The sequence below is a fragment of the Chaetura pelagica genome, unplaced genomic scaffold, assembly GCF_000747805.2.
Source record: "Chaetura pelagica isolate M959 unplaced genomic scaffold, ChaPel_1.0 scaffold50, whole genome shotgun sequence".
Classification (NCBI taxonomy): domain Eukaryota; kingdom Metazoa; phylum Chordata; class Aves; order Apodiformes; family Apodidae; genus Chaetura; species Chaetura pelagica.
The window spans coordinates 8,464,301-8,475,933 of record NW_009952366.1 but is presented as its reverse complement, the minus strand read 5'-3'; the positions used below and the strand labels follow the sequence as shown (position 1 = coordinate 8,475,933).

Genomic DNA, 11,633 nt, shown 5'->3' with positions numbered 1-11,633 from the left:
CCCCCCCTCAGTGTTGTAGCTGTCAATGTCGTGGCTTGAAAGATGGAACGTTTGCAGAAGGTACACAATCTGACGGATACCATTTTAAATAGCCACGTTACATTTCTTATGTTTTCTACAGAGACAAAAACCTATTAGGTGCTCCATCTGCCATGATACCACAACGTTGTTATTCCTCAGAGCTTACTTTTGTAAATTAAGAAATAGAACCTGAAATATTGCTCTCTTACTTGCTTGTTTTTTTTCAAAACGTTTTATTCAAATTTTGTGTGGTGTATCCGAAATGTGTTTATTTTCATCAGTGCTAATAAATAGGGAAAATCAAATGAAATCCAGATTGTCATTTGACTAATCTGTTGATGCACAAGGAAAACAAAATTCTCGTTCCAGATCCTTTGATATCTATCCGATAAAAACGATGTATGACGCAGTAATAGAGTAGTTTTTCTTCTCCACCCTACTAGTGAGGTTTGTAGCTGGGAATGCTGGTAAACTTGCCTTCGCATGAACATAACTGAGCACTCTGAGAATGCAAATGCAATACGAAGATGCCATCAGCTGTGAGTCAGTTTTCTAATCAGAAATGTGCATGGGATCACTAGACTTACCTCACTTCCTATAGTGCTACTTAGCAAGCTGTGTGGAAAGAGATGCAGTGAACTGTAGTCTCTGTGCTACAGGTTAAAGTCTAAAATGTGTCTCGGAGCTGGGCATGAGTAATGTTAGCTGGTTTTTGTCTTAAGTTTTTCAGATAAATATAGATTAAAATTAAGTGCTTTTTAGTGTTGATAAATCCGTGTTTGCTTTCTTGTATGACGTGATAATTTTTATTCAACAAGACTATGTCAGTTGATTGTGACAACTTCAGCTATTTTTGGAAATTTTATTAGATATATCTAAAAATCTGAGGTTTGCAAGTTGAAGCTGAGTCTCATGATCCACACTATGCTGACATTAAAGAGTAAATTTGCTGCCTAAAATATAGACAGTATCAAGTCCCTTATTATGGGTACTCTTAGTCACATGATCAGACAGTACCTTTTCTCTCTGTGTAATTGGTGCTTCACTGGTTACGAAAGTTGATTACGCAAGAAAACAGAATTCAGGTGACACAAGCACCTGCAAATCTGGTGGCTTTTTTTGATTTCAGGAACTTTTTTTTTTAACAACAAAAATGATAGTGTTGTTCTTTATTTCAGGATTTTATGTTTTTCTTTCTAAGAACATAAGCTAGGCTTCATACACTGTTTTATTTCAGTCTGGAGCCAAATACATAAGGAATTTCCTGTAATACAGAGGGTGCCAAAGGACACTTTCACTTTTTACTCCAACACTAAATGGGTTCCTGTTCTGCAGTTTTCATAGTTCCTTGAAACAGATGCCTGTTTGTCATCTTCAACAAAGTAGTCATTAGTGGCAGGATTAAAATTACTGGAAAAAGTCCATATATAACAAAGGAAGAGTGGAAAGAATTATCCTGTTATCTTGATTTATTTTCATTTTTTATTATTTTATTTCTGTTTGAGCAAAGTCTAGTACGCATGTCAAAGAACAGAGAAGTACTTTCCTCTTTTTTTGCCATAAATCACAGACTTGCAGACTGGTTGAGGCTGAAAGGGTCCTCTGGAGGTCATCTTGTCCAGGTCATCATTGATTTAGCAATATTTACCATGTAGTTTACTGTAATATCTGTTACTTCTGCATCAGCTTTCTTACTATCTAGATACTCCATATGCAAATTAAAAAGCATTGTGTCATTCAGCAGTGTAGTTTCCATGTATTAGTTTACAGTGCTTTTAGATGAACTGATACGGGCACTGGTGTTGTGAAGAAGCCTTATCATTCGACGTTTGCTAGCTAGGGACATTTTTTGCATAGGTAATAGTCTTTGAGGTCTGAGAAGAAGAAGAGGAAGACCAAATGTGCATTTTGGAGTAGTTTTGCTATCCAAGCGACTTTTTACTTTTGTAAAAGGTTTTCTTATTGCTGCGTTACAGCTTCAGAACAGTGAAGGTAGTAGTAATTCTTATTGGCTCAGTTTGTCGAAAACCTGCATCTTGTCCTCTGTCTTCACTATGTTTTGCTCTTCTCCAAGGCTGTGGAAGAAGATGAGGAGGGAAGGAAAGAAGAACAAAATACTTACTGTTGTTACTGTTCTTCAGATTAGGTGGTGCTTGCTGTAGGATACAAAACTAAATGCTATCTGCTAAGGTGAGTTTGTCATTTGGAGGCTTGAATTTTTTTCAACTCCATAGTGTGTTCAGGTGTACTTATTATGAATGTGGATTGCAAACTGTATTTCATAAAATATGTGCCCTCGAATGAAATAAGCATCTAGATAATGGTGTTATTCTTTACAAAGGGAAGAGCGAGACACTGTGCCTAGGAGTCTTCTGTGTAGTGTTGGGATGACTTATTCTTACTTTCAGGGTCTTCCCCAGTGAGCTGAAACTTGTGTTGAATCTTTCTATGTGCTGTTACGTGTTTTCCCAGGTGACAGATTTCTTGTTGAACAGCACCTTTCATTGCAAATGTTTTCTGTGCACTGCTCTGCTCTGCTCTGGTAATAGCAGATACCCTTCAGCCTTACTTCTTTTTTCCTCAGTTAGACTTTGCAGACAAGTTTATAAAACAGTGGTGCTAAAGATTTCCAGTAGGGCTCTAGATTTTACTGTGCAAGTTCGCGGTGTTCCCATTACACTATCTGTGGTTCTAAGAGGATCATCTCCATCACAGGGTTTTGAACCTTGAGTTATTTGTATCCAAGGTATTGACAGAGATTGAGTATTAGTGTCAAAGACTGGTATAGTATTTTTTCAGGTGTTTTGTGCTTTTGGCTTTTAGTATCAATGAATGAAATTCCCTTTCTAGCTAATGAGTGGTCAAACTGAGTCTTCTGTTCTAAGTATCTGTAGTATCCTTGCCTTTCTGTAAAAATGTTTTATCAAAACACATCTAAGCAGCACGAAGGAAAACTTGCAAACTTTGCCTCTGCCTTGAGTTAAGTAGCCTCACTGAATATGACATTGTCCAATTCAATTAGATATTAACTCTGAAGTTTACCAAAGGTAACACATAATTCAACTTAAAACATTGCATTCTTTGTGTGACTCTTATTTGCTGTTTTCACAAAGAAAACAGGAAGAGGTTTAAAAGTGTTTCATATGGCAGAAACCCAAATTGTTTTCCGTTTGCATCATCAGTTAATTTTCTATGTGAAGTTAGGCCTTCTTTGCTCACCTGAAGCAATAGATGTAAAAATACTAAGATTTACTTAGGAGAAAATTGCAGTAAATTTTGTTAGAATTTTTTCACCACATAGTTTGAACTCGTTCTAAGGCACATACAAAGATTAGTTTCATAAACAATAGCATACTGATTGTATAAATATCAGGAATCAGTTGATCCTGATGTACACAGTGGTATCCTACATTACCTGGCACAGCTTCAGTGATAAGTATCCTACCTAAATATTTGACCTGTCTGTCACCCTGCTTTTATACCAGTAGGACATGCCTGTTTGGTGAGGGATGTTGCCATCTCAAGAGATCTGAAGTGACTCTTTCTAGGGTACCCAATGCAACACCTTTATTTGGCCAGAATGAGATAGATTCTTCCTGTAACTAAATGACGAAAGTTGTTTGTATGACCTTTGAAACTCCTGCTGCAAGCAAAAGGAGGAGAGTTTTTTGCTTATTATCAGTTTTGTATATTCCACTTCTTTGTCACTTCAGTTTTGTGAAAGTTGCCCAATTCTATTAGCCAGCCAAAGAACACAAAGAGTGTACTTATCCTAGAGTAAGCGTAAAACAGCTTCTCTCTTTGCTTGTACTGAAGACTTTACAGAATGTATTTCACGTGAATTACGTTATTGGCTTGTGTAGTATGTGGGAAAATTGCAAAACACAGCATATACATGACAATCTACATTGTTCTGAATGAATCTATGTTAAATCGGAATGCTTACGGAACATGTTAGCGTGTCTATCACAAATGCTGCAGCTAGTGAAAGAATGAGTCTAAATAAGACAAGTGCTAAAGCAGAACTACTTGAGATGACAGAAGAGAATGAGGAGAAAGAGCAGTTAAAAGTTCCGTTATAATCCTGTATTTCTTAAATTCCATTATGTTTGAAATTCAGCATTTTTGTATTGGAGACTTAATACCATTTTCATGAACATTTTAGTAGCATTCTGATGAGCATAAATGAATCAACACATGCCTTTTTCAACAAAAAACCCCACAACAACAAACCCTTCTGATTTTGTTAGTGACTGCATGCGTCGTATTGCATTTTAAGCTTTTGTAACAGAACATCTTTCAAAAGGCTAAACTGAAATTCCTGTGGTGCTTTATGAAATTATAAAGGTATTTTGAAGATAAACCAACAATAATGTATTTGCTGTTAGATTTCTTAATCATTACATTTATTAAAATTTAAATACATTAAATCTTGTATTACATCTCAGAAAGCACTCTCAAGCTTTCAGTAGCATTTGGGTTAATAAAGTCACAAAATTTGACTTCTATTTTTCAGTTTCTTTTGCACTACTTTATCAAATGTATTAAAAATCTGGATACTGATTCTGCAGACATTTTATTTGTACTATTAAAGTTCTGCTAAAGCTTTGCTGAAGTTACACAGCTCCTGTGTATACATAGTAAAATGAGTGCATTTGCAGAATCAACAAGAATTAATCAACAGTGTTTTCTTGTATAGTATACATTAATTTTATTTCGTCTTACGATACTTTTACTAGGAAATAAGTTTCAGAATGAAAATGATGCTGAAGATGACTTCATGTTCAAGTAGCTGATACAATAGCATGAAGCATTCTTCAGAAAAAGTGATTTTAAATAAAGCCTGTGAGGAATAAAATTGTGTCTTATATTCAAATTATTATGGAGTATATAAGAATCAAACCAAAGCCTTTTAATTTGGTATTTCTTCTGCCAAAGCCTTGGTGGATTTTTATATCAAAAGAGGTATAGAAGTATGTACTAAATAACTTTCAGAAAGAGAGATGCTTGTTAAGGTGTCTTTTATTTATTGCTTTCTTGTACAAGCAAATTGGGTGAAGGAGGTATATTTTCTGATGAAACATTAATGAAATTATAAAGGCTTGTGCAAAGTGATTTGTTTCACAGATCCATTTTGCAAATTCTGAGACTCTACCCGTCTAGTTTTTGCCTGCTTGCAGGGAAACCCAGGTTTCTCAGTCTTGCACTCTTCCACTAGAGTTCTGTAAACCTTAGTGGAGCTGGTGCCAGTGCTGGGGTTTAGGTTGTTTTATTCTCTTCTCTTTACATGAGAAGAAACAGGAAAGTTAAAATCTCTAATGGCTTTTAGTACTTCCCAGCTCCCCCTGGGTGGATGTGGGAGCCTTGCTGTGTGAAGCATGTCCTCAGCACAAATTTTGTGGCAGCTCTGCCACACAACTTACAATATCTTTTGAGAATACCAGAGCTTTTACTGTCTTGAAGAAGTTGGCTTCTTTTGTTATTTGACTCCCAAGGAAACAACCCTGGGATACATCTACCCGGCAATCTGAAAGTTATGGTTTGCTTACAATTTTCATGTTGCTTCCATTGCTGGGGATCTGGAGACCTTATAAAAATAATAATTCATAACTAGGTATCTGCAATTCACTGTGGTGATAAGGCTCTTAAATGTTGTTCTGATATCTCAGGAAGCTGCCTCCTAAGGGCACTGTTGTCCAAATGCCCATATTTTATTTGACCCCCCCAAAAAAATTACCATGTGGTTTACCAAGGTAGCTAGTTTATTTATCATTTTTTGAACAGCTTAATGTACTAAAATTTTGTAGCCTACAAAATCAGAATGTCAAGTGTGTGCAAGTCTTCATAGCAGTGCCCCAAACTCAGAAATAAATCCAAGAAGTCCTGTTCCTTTACTTCCGTGGAGTCATGTTTCTTTCATGCAACTTGTGAATAGGTGAAGGTGAGGCACCATGAATAGGGAAGTGAGCTAAGAAATCTCAGGCTCAACAAAGCTAAGCTTAAAAGCTGTCTCCCATTTAAAAATAAAATAAAAACCTCTAATGCTGCATCTCTGGGGTGTCTTCCTTCTCACATTCCAAATATGCTTACTGAGTATCTCTGAAACCACTTGGCTGTATTATATACACCTTTTTCTGCATGGTTGCATTTTTCTCCATAAGCTGTTCATTTAAACATGGCTGCAGTATTGTAATATCAGACCTCAAGGCATATTCTCATGGGAATCTACCCTTTTACACAGGTCGGTTTTCTTTTTGGTTCTATAATGTCATGATGTGTAACAAACTGTTTTAACTGCAGTTATCTTTAGCTAAAACTCTCTTACATTATTATGTCACTCCTCTTTCACTTTGAACTTGATCCCTTGTGTGTCCCCTGTGTCCCGTTCCCTGCAGCATTCCCAGCTGGCTCTGGTGGAGATTGGTTTGCTGTGAATATCCTTACTACCAAAATGAGTACAAGAAGCTTCTCAGAAGCCAACTGACCACTTGCTTTCACCAGGAATAGGGGCCTTTTGTCTGAATACCTTGCCCTCAGGTAACTTCCCCTCTCCCACCTTTGTAGAGTAAATGTAAGAGGTGGTATGCATTTATACAAATTTGGGAGTGAAATGATCTCTATAAAATGTTAACTGGGTTTTCTGTCTTTTCTCTTTGTTTTTGTAACTTACAATTCTGTAAAAAATAATTATTTGCTGTTCAGCTATGTGTTTTCAGTTGGGTTTTTTTTGTTTGGCTTCTCAAAGTCCTAAACTAAATTTGCAAAAGTGGTTTGTGAAGTAAAGCAGCAACCCCATTATAAACATACCTTTATTTGTATTTCCTAAATGTAATCTTCTAGGTGTTATTCAATATCTTTAGGCTCTTTTACATTTGCTGTTTATAATTTATACCTACTTCATTTGGTTTTGTAACTTGATGTTTATTACCTCCATATTGATAGATATTTGAAGGATTAGTCAGCTTTTTAATCTAGTTTACATAATAGAATAACTTTAATAAAAACAAACAAACCCAAGAATCTATAGTCTATAGTTACTGTCTTTATTGAAAAATCTCATTTTGTTGTAAGATCTCATCAGTTAGCATTAAAAAGATGCCTACTAGTGTCGCATAAAGAAATCATGCTGTTTCCAAAAGGCAGATGTTTCCATGCATTGTTACACTGCATTGTTATGTCTTGGTTTTAAATTTATGAAATTCTTTTGCAGTGAGTGGCTTTTCTTTGCATTAGTTACAGAATATTGTATTTTGAGTGGAATGTAATATTTATCAAGTGTAAGCAAACTCTCAAAATGTGTTATTTTTGTTGCCTGCAGTATGGTCTGTCATGTATAGGATTGTCATGTTTGAAGCAAGTTTTTGTGTTTGGTAATATTGACCATGGCTATGCTTGTGTAAATGGTTTGTGAAAAGACTCATGGAATAGAGAAGCAAATGCTGGTTTGTGTGAGGTTTGGTAAAAAATGAAACAGAAGTGACTTGAGCAATATTTTACTTGCAAGATGATTATAATTCTTACAGTGTAAGCTGCTCATTTGTGCACAGTGCTTGGCTATGTCTGAGCAGATCTGCTGCATGACACATAATTAGATAATAGTCATTGATGACAGCAGCTGTTTCAGTTCTGCCTGTACCCAAAGAGCAGCCAGTAAGTTTTTCCAAATAGAAAGAAAGTAATTTCCCATGTATATTATTACAGAATTAACTAGAGGAAGCCTTATTACTGTCAAGTTTTCAGACTGGGTTGGCATGTCAGCATTTGAGAAAGTATGGAATAGGTCTCCGAGTGCATGGATGACTGGGCTAAGCTGTACTTAGGAAGTCACTTGGAGTAGGAGTCCACACTGCAGCCCTTCTGTGTCATGATGAAAAGGAATCAATTATTTGGAAAGCATCAGCAAAACAGACATACTAGCCTGCACTGCACCTCCTAGAGTGGGAGGGATAAGGGTGATGGTGTGTCATTGCACCAGATGCATTAGACAAGTATGAGCTGGTTGATGAGTCAAGGTCCTAATTAGTGATTTGCCTGTAAAGGGAAATCTCTTTAGTCTGATAGGTCAAAAAGTTTGATGAGTGTAAGGTGGTTGAGGTCCTGTACAGTAGCCTGAAAAGTCTCACCTGAAGCTGTAGTGTTGTAGGTAGTGATCTGGTCTTGTCTAACGTGCTGTAACTCAGTCAGCTAACAACAGTAGGTTCAGGCTGGGTGTGCAAACGGGAATACTCTGCTCCACTCCAGAGGGGTGGCCTTGAGTAGCTTTGCAAGATGCTGCACAGCAGATCATGCAGATCCTTTCCAGCAGGCCATGCAGAGTTCTTCATCTTGCTCTCAGCCACCAAACACACAGCTGACAGTTCTATAGAAGTTCAAGGTGTGATTAAATGGAGCATGCAGGCATTGCTAATGTGGCATGGCCACGTTACTCAAGGGTAAAAGGGTGATACCCTTTTCCTGTACAAATTGATGTTGTAGGGTGTACGAAGATGCCAGTCAGGTATCATAGGTAGTGAAGGGTGTACTTGAAAAGTCTGGTGACAGGTGTAGCTGCTGCAGTTAGTATTGCCATTTGGGAGTCTCCTATGAATCCGTATATACTGCAGAATGAGGGAGTGGTAGCCCTTGCTATGATATCTCTAGGGACCTCTTGGGATGAAGCTGTGGTATTTGGGATTCCATGCAGGGACCAACATTACTGATACAGATGACTTCTGTAAGGAGGCTGGAGGATAGCCTCTCAGACTACCAAAATTATGTCCGTTACAGACTTTATCAACTGGTTACCCACTGGCTGCTGACCGTGGTGGTGGGATTTTACAGTGCTATGGCAATAGTCTTTCCTGGTGTAGACTGTGAGAGTGTCATTGTTTGTGGAAGTTTTTTGTCCAGAAATATTAAAATGTGTCCTCACAAGTGTTTATTTTCAACCTTATGTACTGTGAATGTTCTTAAGTGTTTGTGTCAAAGTGTGTCTGGTTAATCCTACTAGGTTGTAGGCATAAAAGTTATTACCTCTCCTACAAACTCTACCCTAAGTGCTGCTTTTTTTATTTTTTATTTTTTTTTCCTTTAATTCTTTTAAGCTTTTGATGTTGGGACTGTATTCTATCCTAATGCTTTCACAGGCATTAAAATGTTCTGCAATGAGTGTTTCTTTTTACTGGCTTTACTTATGTTCTCTTTTATTTTCATGTGTGGTTTTGTTCTTCTGTTAAGATAAACAAGCATCTAGTTAACTTTTTGTGATGTTTGTAATTACTATTTTTCTTTATCCTTTCTGTTTCTAAATTAGTTTAGATATTTTTAGAAATTGATATAATCTCCAAGCTGAGGATGTCATCATAATTTGTGGTGATATTTAGTACTACTTGCCATTAATTTTTATACATAATAGTTTTTTAACCTTCATGTATTCCAGGCAGTTTTTCATCCATTGTCTCTTACCTTCCAGCTTCCTAAAAACTTACCTTCCCTTAGAACCCGGTAGTTTCCATAAATTATATCTTAAGATGTTCAGTGTCTTGCATCTTCAATGAGTCAGCTGTTGCTGCAAAGCCAGTTGCTAATGTCTTGGGTTTTTTAGGAGGTCATTTTTCTGTGGACTGGGTGAATGTGACTTTAATGTTACCTGTCAGCTTTTACACATTTTAACTCAGCCCGCAGATATATTAGTTCTTATTGCTCTCGCGGGCTTCAAGGCTTTATTGTAAAGTTAATTTTTGTAGCAGCTTTTGTAATGCTTTTTGGCTGAATTTTTTTAAGGAAATATATAAGCTGCTTGATTCTAGTCTTTTTCCATGTGTCTGAAGGACATCTTTTCTAGAAATTTGAATTTTCAGTTATTTTTTTTCACTGGTGTATCACATCCATTCAAAATTTTCATTATTGCCTTACTATTTTAATCACTTGTTGAATTTGTAAAGTCTGTCTGCCATTCACCTAATGGCAGCTAAATCTTTAATCCTGTATGACTGTAGTCTATCTCCCCTTTTCTCCTCTCCTGTCATACCTGGATCAAGAAGGGTATGCTACTAAGAACTCTTCTTAATGTCTCTGAGCTTACCATTACTAGTATGTAGAGTTGTTTTTTCAATTTAGGGTGTCCATCTTTTTCTCATCTAGGACTTGCTGCTATGTAAATACATCTAAGCATCTTGGTTCTTTAGACTTAAATAATAAAGTGCTGCCATGGGAAAAAGTATAGCACTGCTCCTGAATTTTTTACCTGTATTTGCAGATAAAGTTTTGTTCCTGACACACTGATAGTTCTTCTGTCTACAGGAAAGAAGATATGCAAGAGGAAATTACTATGTTGGCTGCAGCATGCTATTTGCTGTAACTTTTTTTTTTTTGTTATTTAAAAGTGGGAGGGATTTAGATTTATTTTTTCCCTCCCAAGATCAAACCAGTTATTGAAGATTGACTTTGATTAGTGGTGGTACACTGGTTGAGAGGAACTCACTCATAGCAGTACACACTTTGGTGATACCAATGCTTTTTTTCTGTGGCAGATTTCGTGAATAGTTAGTTCTGTTCCTCTTCTGTTTAAATGCAAAGTCTTAGCATTTGAAATAAAGCAGTGAGCAGAATGATATTAGACCTCCTTTTCTCTGTTGCCTATAGTCATGGAAAGCCAGAACTTTTTCAGAATGTCAGCTGAAAAAAGACTGGTTTTCTTGCTTCAGAAATCATATAGCATTCCTTAGTTTTGTAGTAACACGGTTCAGACAGGTAAAACAGAAAAAAAAGTTGTCTTTCTATTCTGTGTCTGCTGTGTTATTACTGATAAGGTTGCCAGTGCTTGTTAGGCTCTGTTGCTCTTTTTCAGAGCCTGTTGTTTTGAACCATACACCTTTTTAAAGTGTTGGAGTTCATAACCAGGAGATAAGCAAAACATGTGGCACATTATGATTTAATAGTCTGTCATAATTAGAGCATACATCCAATTGATGAAGTAATTTTATTTAAAAAGCAGGGGAGACAGATGATGGAGCCAGGCTGAAGAGATTGTATATTAAGTAGATGTGCAAAACAGCTGAGAATCCTGTGTCCAAATGCAATCCAGACTTCCGTTACTTCTCTATCACATCCAGAGGTTAGAGTTTTCTGTTGATGAGCTTGACAAAGCTGCTGGTATTCTCTCCAAACCTTAGTGGAATGCTGCTCTTCATGTGGTCTGTGGCCTTCGTTATACAAGCCATAAGCTTGTGCTTTCAGAGAAGTGTTTTCCCCTCTCCACTGTTTTTTGGTTGTTTTTTTGTTTCTAGTTTCACTTCTTGATGATCTTCTCTGCAAGCGTGGTAGAGTGCTCCGTACAGAGCTCTAAGCCTGCATTGTCACAAGTAATACTTCAGAAAATAATTATTTCAGACAAGAAAAAAACTGCATCTTCTGTGTAGATTTTTAGTTCTTTTGGAGAGAAAAGAACAAAAAAACCTGCTGTTGTCCTGACAAAATACGGTTCTTATAATTTTTTAATCTGCATGTGATTCTTGCTACTATGCTGTTATTGTGCAGTCTTTTGTGCCTATCACTAAACTATTAGTCTACTCTTTTAATTTAAAGTTGAACCACCTATCTCACTGCATGGTAACATTGAGAGCGAGCGGGAA

At 36.8% G+C, this 11,633-nt stretch overlaps 1 protein-coding gene across 1 annotated transcript in view; it reads left to right on the top strand.

Annotated features, from left to right (window-relative positions):
* UHRF1BP1L (UHRF1 binding protein 1-like) overlaps positions 1-11,633 on the top strand; it is a 55,948-nt gene that overhangs the window by 1,304 nt on the left and 43,011 nt on the right. The gene's annotated exons all lie outside the window — the stretch shown is intronic.